General features: G+C 44.5%; 1 pseudogene; it reads left to right on the top strand.

The window, feature by feature from the left end:
* Nucleotides 1-13343: 13343 nt before the first annotated feature.
* LOC134414115 (katanin p80 WD40 repeat-containing subunit B1-like) lies at nucleotides 13344-15207 on the top strand (annotated as a pseudogene).
* The last annotated feature ends 1482 nt before the right edge of the window (nucleotides 15208-16689 follow it).

The raw sequence follows: 16689 nt of genomic DNA, 5'->3' as shown, positions 1-16689 counted from the left end.
TCAAGTTAATAGTGGAAGAAGAAGTCCTGTGACTAGCAAGAAAATTGCATTTTACCTTGAAGGAAATGGGAACTTTCATTTCCACAGAGTATGGCTCAGTTTCATATACAGGAAAATTCAAGGAAAGGGAGAGAAAAGAAGAGGGATCACTAAAGGAAGAGAGTAAAAAGACTATCTTTAGTCTATCAATGAGCTCATAATAGCACTGCCCCATCCCACATTCCCCTGACAACGTTTTTATAATTGTTTTTAAAAACAATGTTTTTCATAATTACATTTGCCTTTAAAAATCTTTTTCCTCATCCATTGTTCTGGAAAAAATCCACATAGGCAACAAAGGAATCATTTGACAGTACATGGGGGAATAGTGAAATTATTCCATGTAAAAGTGCTTTGAAATACAAAAAAGGAATGTAATAAAAGAATTGCAATCTCTTGGATAACCAGTAACATTAATAGGCACAGTCATGCAGACTGAAGTGTGATTTTTTTTTTAATCTGGCACCATGTATCAGGCTGAGAGCCTAAATTATCTCCTTAATCCATATACAACACAGTTTTCTCTTTCTTTTTACCTTATCATATTTCTTCTCTATTTAAAGGCTAGGATTTCCCATTGTTCTTTATAGAGAAAAATACTGAGCTAACAACTGAAATCCCTGCACATGCAACACAGCTGGTGTCTTATTTCTCTGGCTTAATTCAATCAATTCAGGACAGTTTCTTTTAAAAAAAAAAGTCTTATCTGGGATTCTTTAATGAGAATATTATGGTAGTGGTATTATACTGTGAGGGCGAATTTCACCTGTATGATTCTGAGGGCAGGACACTGCTACAGCCAAAAGCAGGCTTTTCTAAATTAGTTCTTGAAAAGCATTGCCTATGCTTCATCTAGACATCTGATTTTCAAGAATTGGTGAGAGGCAGATAAATGGAATTACAAATGAACCAGTCTAAACCCACTGCTTCTATTACTAACACCATAAGAACAGAACCAGTGATAATGCAGTGGCAACAAGCAAGCAGGCTTTGTCATTTCAAACTGGAGGTTGACTGACAGAAAAATGATATTGCTGGCTAATTCACAAGGGCACGATCAGTGCAAGACTTTCAGCAGATTTATCATGTGACAGACCCTGACAGGAAAAATCAGTGTGTGGAAAGGGTATATCAAATACAGCAGAGAAACACAACACATCATTAGCCAGGATCACTCCCTTTGATTTCATTTTAGCAACAGTTGGACATAAAAATCCCAGTCAGAGCACACAGCTTTGTGTAGCAATCAGTCATCTATTAGGTGTTACTCTGTGATGATATGACTCACTTATGTAATGACAATTAAGTTGCTGTGCTAAATGACTGCTGCTGATTAAATGCCTCAGTGCAGGTGCAATTCAGATTTACATCCATCATGTGGAGCATGCCTTAATGCTGATGGTGTTCACAAATTAGCAGCTGCAGGGAATGGACAGGCAGCAGAAGCTCTGTGGTCAATACCAGAGATGCTTTGCTCACAGAGGATGCACTCTGATCAGATGATCCTTTTAAAGAATCTCCTTTCACTGAGGGTGAGAAATCCTAATACTAGTGAAGACTAAAGAGGGCCAAGCAATCTCTGGTTACCTCTTTCATCTTTTATTGCACCAGTTCCATCGGCAGCCAACATGACAAGGAATATAGCAACTGAAGTCACAGGGAAAAGAGGCACCTAAGGAAACCTCAGAGCTGCAGAAAAAGGTGTCCACTAAACTTTGCTATGGGCTTGCCTTCTCCTCAATGAATTCAACTTCCCACAGCCCCTTAAGGAATTCATCTGACATGTGGTTAGTGTTGAAAAGTGTCAGCATAGCTTGCGTGTTAAACATAGTCAGCACTTTTGCCTGCTAGAAATCAGAGCTTTATACTGGGGGACCCATAGAGACAGTGAGGGTAACTGCTGCAGAGCAGAAGAAAGACACAGGACACAGAGAACACAGAAGGCTCTGATCTAAGCCTCCTCTATAATTTGGTAGTGGAATCTGTCACTGCTCTTGCTGTATTTAAAACTGGGCTCTCTCAATGACTTATAAAACTTACTAATACAAGCAAGAAGTTCCTACAGCTGGCAGCAGGGAAGATTTTCCAAGGAGGTAACTCTCTCAGCTTGCCCTGCACTTTACAGTCTTTTCCTAGGAGTCTGGCACTGGCTGCTGCCAGAACTAGGGACCATGACCCACAGGGCCTTTTCTTTAGATCCTCCTGACATTCCAACAAAGCAATGGATGTCTGCCGTGCCCTCTCAGCAGCACTGTCTGAGGAGCCATGCTCCTTCTGAGAACAGACACTTTGCATTTCACCCAGCCTGAAATAAGCTTCATGAAGCTGAGACAGGAGCTGTGACAACATTGTATACCCTGCCTGACAGACTGGGTCTTTTTAATACATTTCCTTTCATCCTGGCTTTACTGCTGCTACAGTATGCCAATAGGAGAAAAACAAGTTAAAAGCCAATGTAGGTGGCACAAAAGAAAACCTGTCAAAAGTCAAGCTTTCCCTTATAGCCAGATGCTCCATAAACAAGTCAATAGTACAGCAACTCACCCCACAGCACCAGCTGAGAATCACCAGAACAAACAGGCAGAGAATCACCCTCATACCTCTGCAATAAGTTTCTTCCAGTACTGGCTTGTTGGTAAAAAACAGGAAATGTCAAGATGTCAGAAGAAAATACTTGCTGTGATAGTGAAGATGAGAGAGGATCTTAAATTCTGCACAGAATTGCTAGCAACATGCTGAGGTAACAGTTATGCTCCATACATCAGCATCAAACATCATAGCTTGCCCAAGGGTGAAAACTGCTGGAGCAGAAAACACATCACAGGGTTTCTTGAGGATATCTGCAATGCCACAGTCAGTATTCCTGGGCTGACAAAAACAATATAGGTTGGTAGACTACCCCATTATTGTCAATGAGAAAAAAGGCTAAGAACAGTATGAACTACAGAGATAGATATACATCCCCAGCCAAGAGGCAACTGTAAGAAAACTCCTTGGACAGCTGGCTCAACAATGTGAAAACAACTGACCTTCAAAGAAAACATTCCAGTTATCATTAAGTATCTTTTCCTCCATCCTGAGCAGGAGTCATCTGTATTTTCTCCAGTAACTGCATTCATTCTATGGTCATAGTCATATTCTTCTTGTTAATTCTGTCTCCCAGCTCATTTTAAATGATTTCTAGAGGGTGAGAAGAGCAAATGTAAACAGGTAAGCATTTTCAGAGTCTAAATAGCTGCTTCACTTGCAATTCTCAGCAAGAGCTTATGCAGAATAAAAGGTCTGCATCAGTCAACCCTAATATCTAACCTTAATCTTGATATATTATTGAGTTTATTCTTGTCTATGGCTGTGACAGAAATTGCTCATCTATGAGGAAGAAAATGAGCAGAGCCCTGTTCTATCATTTACATAGTGTCAAAAAGATGCTTTCCACACAAATAATAAAAAAAAAAAAAGTAAAAAGTCCCAGTCTTTGAGATTTTTAATCTAACTTTAAGGATTCACTACCAGTGGTTTCAATGCCACATGGCAACAGCATCATGTGTACGGACTGGTGGTATATGCATGTAGAGAGTTATTTTAGGGGTCTATTTTACTGACTATCATGCAGGGCTATTTTCAAACTACCAGTCCCACAAGGACATTTTCAGATATCAGCCAACAAATTGCACCTGATAACACACACAAATATTGGAAGTTCTTGATAAACAGTGTCTCTGTGCTTGACAAATTTACAAAATCTTTAATAGCTTTTAGTTTAATTTTTTTCTGTTGAAAAAAAATTAAGCTATTTATGTTGGTCTGTTGTATTACCTATTTTCATAATTAGCCACCAGTACAAATAATGACACTGGGGTTATGTTTTCTAGACATGTTCATTGACTTCAGAATGAAAAGATGGACTAATTTTCTGAATTTTCAAGGATTAACCTGTGACACTTAAGCAGAGTGCCAATGACTTAATGTGATCAGAAGCAGGATATGAGGCTGGGCAATTCTAAGGGAAGTATAGCACAAGTTAATAAACCAGTGATATCTAAGAGAGGAATCCAGAAGGAATCTACCAAAAATCTCAAAGTGGAAGAACTATGTCACAAGAGGACACCAAGCTTGCCTTGTTCCATCTGGGAAAGAAGAAAGGGGCAGAAAGGTTGCCAGAGCTGGTTTTTATGAACACATGAAACATTGTGAGCGTGAGATAGGGAAAAAAAACCCTTCAAGCCAAAGAACCAGAGGATAAAGACAACTAATGAATACACTTAGCCTGCAAATTATGCCTGGCAAAGCAATTTTATTCATGAACAGCCTTCTAATGGGGGACAGAAGAAAGAGAGCAGGAAGTTCTAACTACTTTTTAATGGAGATTGATTAATCCATGGAACAGACTGTATGATCTGTTTCCACCTCAAAAGTAGGGCTCAATGATCTGGGACAGGAGGGAGTTTCTTGCACAGTTTAAGCCACAGGGACTGGGATGGGACTTGAGCACTGTGTTACACACAGAGCTGTCAACCAAAATATGTGTGACATGGGAGCAAAGGCTTGTGATCTAGCAGGTACTTGGCTGTGAACAAGGGTTTAACTCCAGCTCTGCTCTCCCTTCTGCTTGGACCCTGTTTAGAAGAGCTAGTGGATGGCCAGAAGGTAGAAAACTGCTGCTGGAAAGGTCAAGCTCCAGAAGAGGCTTATGGTACTGGGCTGACCCTTGTGCCAAGAGATTTTCTATTGTGATTTCTATTTCTTGTCCTACACCTTGCTGACAGGCTCTATGGTTTTCTGCTAAATCACTCCTTCTCATGCCATTGTGAATGAATTCAGGACCTCAGGAGTACTTCTCAGAAACTGAAAGTCAGCAGTTTCTCTCTTCAATTAAAACTTACCAGAGAGAGCAGAGGGCTGTGTAGACAAGTGTCAGCAATACATCCACATCTACAAGAAAAATTTGGAACAACACGGGCCCATTCTCTGCAACTCAAACAGTTCTGAACAATATGCTTAGAAAAGTCGCTGTCCTCTTCTCATAGAAAGATAAAAGACCAAATTTGTGCTGCTGCTTTTTAAAATAGCTTGCCACAGAGTTTAACTGGGGGCCAAAAAAGAAGTTCCACAAAAGATGGAGAAGTGTGTCTCTATTTATAACTGTTCAATGTATCAAGATTGTTTTACCCAGGGCAAAGCAACACTAAACTGCTGAGTTTACTGGGGTGAGGCCAATCTCTTCTCATCAACAAAGACCGAACAAACGCAAAAGGTCACTTCTACCTTTCACACTTAGAGAGTGATCTCTTACACTTCCCCAATCACTATTACTGTTCAAAGGTGAAACCTGTGCGTTATACCTGTTGTATGTTGCATCCCAAACCCAGAACAACAGCTGTCTATATACCTGAGTTCACAAAATTCTCCATTGAAGTTGTTGCCACTTTCTCTACCTCTTTGGGATGTAGATCACATATCAACAGAGATTAGCATCTCATTACCTGTCTGATATTGTCCCTACAGGTATCCCAGTCAGATATTGCTGTGGCACCCTTGTCTTTGTATGAGCAGAATTCTTGAGATGTCATGCGTAACTTTCACAAAGCAGGCCTGCCTCACAACACCTGACAAGAGATTTTTACACTGAGCCACTGGATCACAACCTGTAGTGTTATTTCACACTTATTCACCACTGCACACCTGCTCAGGTTTCCACCAAAACAATCTGCTCCAGCCCATTAATCAGTTACAGAGCTCTACCCTCTGCAGCAATGGTCAGTTCCAAACACATGGGGAATTTTACCCAAGATGTTAGTGGGCAGCCCTGTTGAGAATGGGTGAACATCGATGTAGGCTCCCAGTCAGCACCCTCAGCCATTAAAATTGATGGGAAACAGGAGGCTGAAACAAAATTTTAGAGTGAAAGAGAAAAATCAGGCTCTTTGCTGTAGTGCAGTATCTGCTCCACCGCAAGAGAGACCAGATCCAGAGCAGCGCAGAGGGCAACTACGACTCAACTACTTTACTAGGGGATGGTTGCACCAGCACTTCTGAGGTAACACAAAGGGACACAAACTGTAGAGGGCGTCAAACTGAAGAAAATTCAGGAATCAGTATTTGTTGGATCAGGAAAACGAATAATAAATGAAACAGAAGTCTACTTACACTTCCTCCACACAAAGCTGCGAAGCAGTGATGAAGGGCTTGTGTCTGAAGGAGAAAGGACAATAAGAAGACAACAGCACCCTCCACTGGGGCAGGATGCTTAGCACATCTGCAGCTCGAAGTAGGGGTTTGCAGCATATGAACTGAGAAAGAAGCAAGGAAGACACTCTCTACCTCTTTCGACCAGCCACATGTTCTTTGGGCTTGGCCTTCAAAGGCACCACTCTTACTTCTGAAGGAGGCTGGGATGTAGGTTAGCACTTCCTACAAAGGATTGTAATTGGGGCAGACTTTCTCCATCTCTTCATGTACTTCAGGGGAAAAGGTTTAGTCAAGCTGCTCTTATTTTAACATTACAACAGACAGTTTAAAACAGAAGCAATTTCTGCTCAGCAAATATCTATCATTTCAGTCATTGCTGGGTATCTTTCTATTAGATAGACACAGCAAGAAGGGATGAATGCTTTTCTTCCCTTTTCTTAGCTTGTTTACAGAATTATACACCCCACTGCAGTTGTAGTTCCCTCTGCGGGGCTGGGGCTGTTGGGAAGGAACAGCTGCCCCAACAGAGAGTCTTCAAGGCCCACTTGGTAAGAAACAGGCACTTATCTAGATTTAAAGAGTGTGAACAGCCTTTTCAACAGGTTAAACACACAGATATATAGAAAGAGAGTCATGAAGAAAAGTGTCATATCCCTAAAGTACTCTGACAAAGCCTTGAGAGGAGTTATTTGGCTGCAGGCAAGATGCCAATGAAAGTGGTCCCCTGACATGAAACAAACTCAGATGAGTCAGGAAAGCTATAAGGTCACACAAAAACCACAGTGAAAGCATGGAGAGCTGGCTCTGGTGGAGGCAGAACTCAGTGAAAGCCCTGCAGGAAACACAGTGTGTTGCTAACTGTGTTACTGTGAGAACAGAGAGCAAATCATGGCTTTGAATATCCTCCCAAGCAAATCCAAAGCATTCTCAACACACCAACTGACCACAAGAATGGAAATCTTATTTTTTTAATGATGTGCCTTAGACACCTCTGAATTTCCCTGATGGGAGAGAGAACCTCCTTTCAAAACAAATTACAGCACATTTCACTTGTATGAAAACAACAGTGTCAGCAAGACTCTGGCTGTGTTTTTAGACTTCCCATATTCAGCGTATGAAACCATGTAAGAAAACAATAATAGCTGTATTTTCTTAAATACTTTTAGGCAGACCATTGTTTTGGGGACAGTTAGAAGAACATCATGATTCAGTACCGGTAGTGTCATGGCACATAAATAAAATTCTCACCGAGAGCATAACAATCGCTTTGTTTTGATGTGCACAGCTGAGCAAGAAGTCATCACCAAAATAAACTTGATTCAAACACACCAGAAATGTTTTTGTTTCTTTTCTTTTTGCTCTTTGCAGTGAATTCTATGGCATGCAATCTGCATAGACTAGAGATTATTTTAACTATAACTTTTCGTTTTCAAAATATCTGTTGACTTATCTTTTTAGAATTTTGTAACTCTGCCTAAATATTTTTCATTGCTCATTATTTTGTTTACAGCCATGTGATAAAAAACACAAGAAGTAGATGAGCACAATTCTAACTTGTTATGGGAAAGAATGTGAGATTTAATTTGCATGTTTGAACATAAGCTCTGCTTGGAAAGACAAAGCACGTATGAAATTTCTTATCATAGAAGCCAAGATATTTTTAAGATGTAAAGTCAAGCATATATAATTAACAGGGAGCAACCAGGCATTTGAGTAGAAACCCCCTGGTGAGTAAATAGAACTCTAGAGGCTTGCAAAGACCTTCCATTCCTTCTCCCAAGAACTGCATAATCATTACTAAAGTAATGATAATTGACAGTTCATAGACACACCTTAATTTTTTTTATATTTTAAAGCTTCCTCACATGGGAGGGAAGATATTCCCTGCCAGGCAATGCTTCCTCATGATTTTTTTTTTTTATTCTCATTAAGGAAATATTTCAAATCACCAGTTTTTCTGTAAACTCCCTCCATTGCATACTCCCCTTTGCTACTGTCGCATGCTAGCGGTGACACAAAGTCTTCAGAAAATTTCTATACAGACATTAACCATCCTGGTTTCCTTAGAGGTATGAGTTTTTCCCTCTTGCACGCTGTGGTACAATCTCAGGATAAGCAGTGGTGGTATTGATAGAGGAGTCAGAGTTGCCACAAAACTGCTCAGGGAATGATACGGTCACCAGAGTGGAAAAGGATACTGAGAGTATTCAGGTGGTATGCCAAGGCTGGTTTTGTCTTCATTACCAAAAAAGATAGACATGAAAAGCTGGCGTCTGCTATTCTCAATAAAATGCTAGGGAAGACAAAGCTCCTGTAGTTTCCACTTCTAGGCAAACTTCTAGAAGCTTACCCCACAGGTAAGGCACAAAATGCTGCTGAGGTCATTTTCCTATCACAAAGTAACAAAGGTCTTCTTTCAACTAGGGTTTTACAGCTTAGGTATCCTGTATTGGGAATCCACTGGGAAAAATCCCACCTTTTTGGCTACAAAACTAATACAAAAGTTTACACCCCTGGTATCCAGACAGTCTACTTGCATTGTGATCTCAAACTAAACAGAGTAACAAACAGAGCAGAGGCAATAATTTGTCGTCAATCACACTGAAAAAAATGTCATAATGTCACCGGGTTAAAAAGAGATCTAATTTAATATGGTAGGACCCATGCCCACACACAAGCTCACTCATGGTTTTGTGTTGTGCTTTTGGGTACAAACAACACATGCTCTGCTGCCAGTTCTGATGCACATTTTTGCACCTGTGTGGATCCCCACAGCAGTGGCCAATGGCTTATCCACATCATAAATACTGCCAAGTTCCCTTCACCCCCCTTCACAAAAAGTAAAGTCATTCTAATCACAGCTGGCTCTGGTGGCATTTTAAATTCCTTTTTTAGACTGCAGAAAGCTCCTTCTTTTTATTTTTAAATGAAAGTTAAATTCTCATGCAACCAGAATCCAAGACCAAACTTTAAAGAACAATGCTGCTGACCTAAAGGCATAATATGAACCACTGGAGACAGCAAATCCATCACCACTGAATCAAGGCTTAGCTAACTTCGGATTATCTTTCCGCAAGTGATTTCTTTATTGTTCACATGAAAGTGACTTCTAAATTAATGAGAAATACCCTGGGTGTTTATCCTATTGAGCTCTTTCTCTTGCTGCCTGAAAAAAATTAATCATTGTTTAATTAATTATTTAGTCAGGTCCCTTTTGCAAAGAAATATCTTCATGCAAGCAGCTCTCACCACCAGACTTAAACAAAATCAGCAGTCCTATCTCATTGGATTTAACAGGAGATTACAGGCTAAATACCACTTTAATATTACATACTAAACAAACACAAAAAGAATAGTTCACCCAGAGGAAAAGAGCAAGTTGGGAAGATCTGGTGTTATTTGCCTTCTACTGTCATCAAGGAGGACACTTGAGACTTGGAAGGGCAGGCCTGTCAGCACCACAGGATGTAGCTCTTGTTAAAAAGAATACTACTTTTATATTAAAAAATAGTGTTATATTATTATAAAATATAACACAGATGTCTTAGCAGAATTCTAAACAGATGTATGATAACACACAATCCACACATAAATAGAAATAGGCAAAGGCAAAAACACAATTGGGCCAAAAAGTGAGGCTCTTCTCTTTAGTTTTGATTATTTTTGTAGATAAATATTGACTAATGTAATGCAAGAACATTGCAACCATATCCCCACTACAGGAGAGTGACTGAGACTGATATATCAACTTTCCTCATTGTTACATTTCTTGGCTCAGGTGCACCTTGAGAAAAGTCCTTCCCAAGTGTACTTAGCAGCTGTTCTGAAGCCACCAAATTGATGAGTAACAGCAGTGCCAAGTCTTGACTACGAACAAAGAGGATATGACAAGAGATTTCTGTTATTGCAGTGGTACTTAAGTGACAAGCCTTGTGGAACAAGTACATCTGAGGGACATTTGGGACAGGCAAAGCACTTCAGCCAAGCAGTGAACTTGGATGACAATAATTCATGTTAAAACCTGTCAGCATCCAAAGGTATGATAGTGTCTGAGAAGTGAAGCTATCAGCCTCAATCTTGTGTTCCTCCTGTTTAAAAACCTGAGCTCTGCTTCACTTCTGAAAGGCAGCAGAGCAGCCCCTGGAAGGACAGAGCACACAGTGCACACAAACCACCTTCTCCCTCATTGCAGTTTTCAGTGATTTTGTTACTGCTTTCTCTCCCTAATCCCACATAGAAGAGAAAATCCCTTCTCCTCCCCATGGCTGCCCTAACACTTGGCCTAGACTAAGCAAGTCTCTGCAGCAGAGATTACCCAGCACATGGGGCAGAGTAGAAACTGCTCCATCCCAGGCAAACACCTCTCCTGACATCTTTTGGGGGGTGTCGGGTGGTTTTCTGACTCTTCACATTTCTTCTCTTTGCTCATCTGTGACTCCAGTTTCCTCCTGTATAAAACAATCAGCTCTACAGCACAGAAGTTTTCTGACCAGTCTCCACCTCAGCATGAATTTGTCAGAAGGTTATAATTCTCCTATAAAATGTCCCAGGATTTTCTGCGTTACTCCTCTCTGCATGGAGAAAGGTATGCAACACTGTCACAGACATTTCTCCACAGAAATCCTTTCTTTCGGATTTCTGCGTCTTCGGGAGGCCAGAGGCCTCCGAAGAGAAGGTAAACAATTGTTATCAGCTGCTGTGGAATGCAACAGGGACACCTTGATTGGCTCACTTCCTATGTTTATAATTAAGGGCCAATCACCAGTGCAAGCTAGGGGACTGAGTCCTTGAACACAACTTTGTTGTAGATTCTTTTCTATCTATTCTTAGCTAGCCTAGCTGCTCTGCAAACCTCTCTCTATATTCTTTTAGTATAGTCATAATGTATTATATATAATATCTTAATAAATCAGCCTTCTGATCAAGATACAAGATTCACCGTCTCTCTCTCACCAGCTGCGCCCACTCAGGTGCAGTAATACAACACCAATCCTTATTTACTCTTCCTACCAATAATGTGCCCAGGATGCCTCCAGATGTGAGGATGAAAACCTTGATTTGAGACTCTTTCCCCATTTCAGTGGCCTGCTTATGCCATCCCAAGGCTGTGCCTCCATGTTGCTCTCAGCCAGAAAGCCCTGAAGGTTTCTCTGCTTTCCCTGAGCTCAAGGCTGGGCAGTCAGGGCTGCACTTTTCATCAAGGTCAGAGGAAGCACTGACCACGCTGGACAGTGAACACCTATGGTGGGTGGACAAAGCTGAAAGTTTTCACACCCCTACAGTTCCAAAAAGCCAGGTAATACAATTCAAAGGAAGCCAGGAGGTCCAGAGACAAATGTGGGCTCAAGATATCGCAAGATGTCATGCTCATAACGCGATGTCACGCTCAGGTGAAACCACTCCCCTTTTACTGTTACCCTGTTATAAATTACCCTGGCTAGCCATTAATAAACGCCATTTCACCGTCCACCACATTGGTGTCTGCGTGTGCTTTGGTCCGTGTGGCAGGGGCGCTGCCACCAAGCTGTCCTCGACCCAGGACACCATGCCCCTAGCGGCGGCAACGAGTGGTGCTGAAAACCCGGGAACAATCCTGGAAGCGGGAATCGCCTGGGCAAGGAAATGGCAGCCGCAGCAGCGGGACTGTCTCCGGCAGGGAGGACGCTCCCAAAGAACTGACAAAGGGGGAAAATCTAGCACTGGGAATCGGTGAAAGAGGAAGGCTCGCGCCTAGGACCGACGAAGGAGGAAGTCTCATGCCAGGGCAGCGGAAGAGGAAGTCTCACACCGAAAATTGGTGAAGGAGGAAGGCTCACGCCATGGTTGGCGAAGGAGGAGGGCTCGCGCCAGGCTGGTGAAGGAGGAAGGTTCACGCCGCGGCTGGTGAAGGAGGAGGTCTCGCACCGAAAAAACAGCGAAGGAGAGGATTGAATCCCTTTCAAAGGTCATTTTTAAAATTCATAGACAGTGGGGCATAAATTGTGAGCCGAGAGAGTTTATCCTTGCGGTGTCAAGGCTTCTGCGCATTGGGGTACTTGAGCAGCCGGAAGATGTTCTCCACCCAGAAGTGTGGGATGTTTGCACCGGGGCCCTAGCAGAGGAGGCTATGTCCTCAGGCTCAGGGCGAAATCTAAAATTATGGGGCAGGGTCACGCAGGCTCTGCAAAAAGTTCAGCAAGTTCAGCAGGAGCAGGGAAAGTGGAAGGCCACCCAGGACTGCTTGCGGGAAGAGTCCCGGCAGGGTGTAGGGGTGGCCAGGCAGACCGCGGATGATCATGGGGATTTACAGCCGTGGGGATGCTCTTCTCAGCTTCTGAGCCTAGGCGCCCTGGCTACAGGAAAAAAGTGGTCATTTTGGAACGGACTGCTGGAGGAGGCACGTGGTGCCGCCGTTAGCTCAGAGGCGCGGAGTGCAGCCGTTAGCTTGGAGGTGGGGACGCTGCCATTAATTCGGACTCCGAGGGAGCCGGGGCGGGGCCTCCACCTTACGCCATGGGGTGGTGAGCCCCCGAAGGGGAGGGAATGCGGGCACGGTCGGTGGGGGAAGAAGGGCTGCGGAACAGCGCAGACACGCACGAACAAGAAAGAGGGGAAAAGCACGGAAAACCTATTCTTACGAGATGCTAGCATCCCCCAGTAGGAGGCGGGGCAAGCCTAGAGGGAGGGATCAGCTCAATGCTAAGAAAAAGGGGCAGCAGTGGCGGTGACGATGTCAGACCCTCCCAGCTGCTGCAGGCGTGGGCAGCACGGTGGGTCCGCAGCCCCGCGAACGCGGCAGGTCCATGAGTAGACAGCTGCGTGGCCAGGCTGGTCATAACAGCCCGGTGAAGGGCCGGTTGCAGGGCGGGGGCGGCCGGGGGGTCCCCACCACCACCAGCATCCAGGCAATCGCCCGAGCCCCGACCGGCGCTCCCGTCCCATGATGTTTGTCAGCGGTGAGGCCTGGTCCCCCGCCACGCCGCCTCTCAGGAGAGTCTCACCATGACCGTGTTTGAGTGCCTGCAGGATGGCTGCGGCAGCCCCGGTGCACGGCCTGGCCGTAGGACGCACTAGCAGAGCGGAGCCCCGCCGGGAGGAGGAAGGCGCTGCCCGCCCCAGAGGCGCCACGCTGAGCCATGGCCGTGGCCGTCACCACGAAGACAGCATGGAAGCTGCAAAAGATCATGGCCCACAGCAGCAAGGTGTCCTTAGTAGTCCTGGGAAATGGTTCAGGCAAGATGCTGGCCACTGGAGGAGACGACTGTCGGGTCAACATATGGTTAGTTAGCAAGCCCAACTGCATCATGATCTTGACAGGTCACACAACCCCCATCAAGAGCCTACAAGTGAACCCAAATGGGAAGCTCATAGTGGCAGGGTCCATTCAAGTTTGGGACCTGGAAGCTGCCAAAGTTCTTCGTACCCTACCAGGTCACAAAGCAAATATCTGCAGCCTTCATTTCCATCCTTTTGGAAGCTTTGTGGTATCTGGCTCTTTGGACACCAAAGAGTTGTGTCAGGACTGACATGGATCTGCACCGGACTGTGGCTCGCAGATTCAAGCTTCTGTATTGTCCCTGTTCGGGCACCATTTGTCACAGTACAGGGAGGCTCGGGACTTTCAATATGAGAATTAGCAAGCTTTGTTTATTGATCAGAGCACTAAACATTTATCTACAACAAATAATAAGCTTATTCATACTCTGCAAGCTAAGCAATTTATTGGTTATATTCTAGATATCAGCTTCTTCATTCTAAAGGAGTTACATCTGCTTTTTTTCATGTCTCTAGTCTCTCAACTACAGCACTTTGTTATGGTAACACAGCTACGCTCAAGGACAGTGTCCTTGCAGGTGCAGGACTTAGATTAGCTGGGTTCTTGTCATGTAGCTATTTCTCCGCAAGATATAAGAAGAAAAGGCTGTATCTTCACATTCAAGGGTCACACAGAGGCAGTTCAGTGTCTCTGCTTCAGCTCTGATGGGAAATGGGTGGCCTCTGCTGCTGATGATCACACTGTAAAGCTGTGGGATCTGACTGCTGGGAAGTTGATGTTTGAGTTTACAGGACACACCGGCCCAGTAAACGTTGTTGAATTCCATCCCAATGAGTACCTTTAGGCTTCTGGCAGCTCTGACAGGACTGTTCGGTTCTGGGACTTGGAGAAGTTTCAAGTTGTGAGCTGTATTGAAGAGGAGGCCACTCCTGTCAGGTGTGTGCTCTGCAACCCTGATGGCTGCTACTTGTACAGCGGCTTCCAGGACTCTCTGTGAGCGTATGGCTTGGGAGCCAGAGTGCTGCTTTGATGTGGTCTTGGCGAACTGGGGAAAAGCAGCTGACTTGTCTATCAGCAACAACCAGCTGATAGGAGTTTCCTTTGCACAAAGCACAGTCTCTTCCTTCATTGTGGATCTCAGCAGAGTCCCAAAGTCACATTCTGTTCCTCAAGGGTTGATCAGGGACGACCAGCCTCTTGTGCCACCTACCCCCACAGGGTCTTCCCTTCACCGCATCTATGACAGGCCCTCAACGAGCTGCAGCAAGCCACGGAGCAGAGTGAAGCACAACTCTGAGAGTGAGAGGCACAGTCCTAGCAGTGAAGATGATTGGGATGAGAAGGAATCAAAGGCTGAGATCCAGAACCAGGAGGATTACAAAGAGATCTTCCAGCCCAAGAATGCAATCTGTTGAACTCCTCCTCGAAATGAGCCCTTTCCTGCCCCTCCTGAGGATGAGCCTGGAACTGCCAAGGAAGCAGTGAAGCCCAGCCAAGCTGTGGATGTCCAGACTTCGCTGCCAAAGCAGGAACTTCCTGATCCAGCCCAGAGGCCACTGAATGCCTCCTCAACTTCTTTGAGCAGAACTGAGCCATCAGTGATTCCTGCAGCCAGGAATGAGCCCATTGGCCTGAAGGCCTCTGACTTTCTCCCAGCTGTGAAGAACCAAAGCCATGGTAGTGTCTTTCGGGAACTGCTGCTTCTCATGGCTGTCCTGGACTAACAGCCACCACCTCCTCATGTACAAATACAGGTGGCCAAGCTTCCCCTGTTAATGGTCTGGCTGGATTTCAGATCTCTCTGTGTGCCCGTCCTTTCCCTCTGCCCCTCTCCAGCATGGTAGGGAAGTGCAATCTGCCTGGCTGGTCACCCAGCCAGCCCTAGTGCCTTAGGGGCTGGATGGAGCACCCTAGTGGAGAGATGTGTGTGCTGTGTGAGGGGCCCTGGTGGGTGGAGGCCTCCACAGAGCCCTGTAGGGAAGCTGCTTCATTTCAGCTCTTCATCTCAGCATCCAGCTCTGGGCTGCTCTGTGTGCTGGCCTGTCCCTGCAGGAGGGCTCTGAGCCTGCAGTCACCCCTCCTTCCCACTTGTGCTGTCGGTTCTTGTTGCCTGGCCCTGTGGGTCGGGGCCCTGCTCTCGCTATGCGGCTGCTGAGGACTGCAGGCACTGCCCCACAAACGCCTGCTGTGGGGTGATGCCCTTTCCATATAGAAGGGACTTCAAGTGACATGGGGGACCAGTCCGTTGGGCTTCATCTGACATGGGCAAGGACACTGTGCCACTGTGCTGGTGCATCTCAAGGACCTGAACCAAGAGACTTTCTCTTGGCTTCTCAGCCATCCCTGCTGGCACCCAGGGCTTCAGAGGATATCAAATATCTGAATGAAATATACCAAATGACATAGATTTGGAGCCAGGCTTGAATTTTGCAGTCCAGGCATATCTAGAGGTGTCTGAATACGAGAGATTTACTGGAAAGAGTTATATATACCCTTATAATAATATGTATTTGTAATGTATAGGCCCATATATATCAAGAGTGTTGCAGAGAGAGAATCCACGGCTTTGGACGTTTGCAAGAAGAGCATGTATAGAAGAAAACCATCATTTTCTGTGCCCAACCTGGCTTGATTGGTGTACCTTCTACCAAATAGTTTTCCTTGTTTTGATAGAAAAGGAGCAGAAATATGGCTGAGTCTCATCTGAGACTTTGTCTTAGCACTTGAGGAATGCAGAGGATATCAAATAAACCCTTTAACACCCTGCATTGTAACATCTGTACAACACAGCTTTGAGATTGTTGTTCTGCTATTACTACCTAGTAAAGTGGGCCAAACCGGACCTTCAGGGCAAAACTAATAAAACTTGCCAAGTTTATTTTGCAGGACTGAATCTTTAGACACCCCCACAACCCATATACCCCGCTTCATGAAGGCCACAAGAAGTCATTGAGCAACCCGGCAGCAGACCGTACTAGGGTTGTGAGAAATTCCATGGCTGAACGGGAAGAGATGCTGGCACAGAGAAAGACTGAGGGAGAGGCTCAACAGAAATGTTTTCAATCATGGTTCAAAGTTTTGGAAGAATTCAATTGTGTAATGGTTTGATTGCATGTTCATAATTGTTGTTTTTAAAAGAAAAGTCTTGTTTTAAGGAATATCCATCAAGTAGAGTTAGAACTCTGGCCAAGTTCTAACTGTACTTG

This window comes from Melospiza melodia, chromosome 1 (assembly GCF_035770615.1).
Source record: "Melospiza melodia melodia isolate bMelMel2 chromosome 1, bMelMel2.pri, whole genome shotgun sequence".
NCBI classification, from domain to species: Eukaryota; Metazoa; Chordata; class Aves; order Passeriformes; family Passerellidae; genus Melospiza; species Melospiza melodia.
Note: the sequence above shows the minus strand (reverse complement) of the source record. Positions and strands in the feature narration are given on the sequence as shown.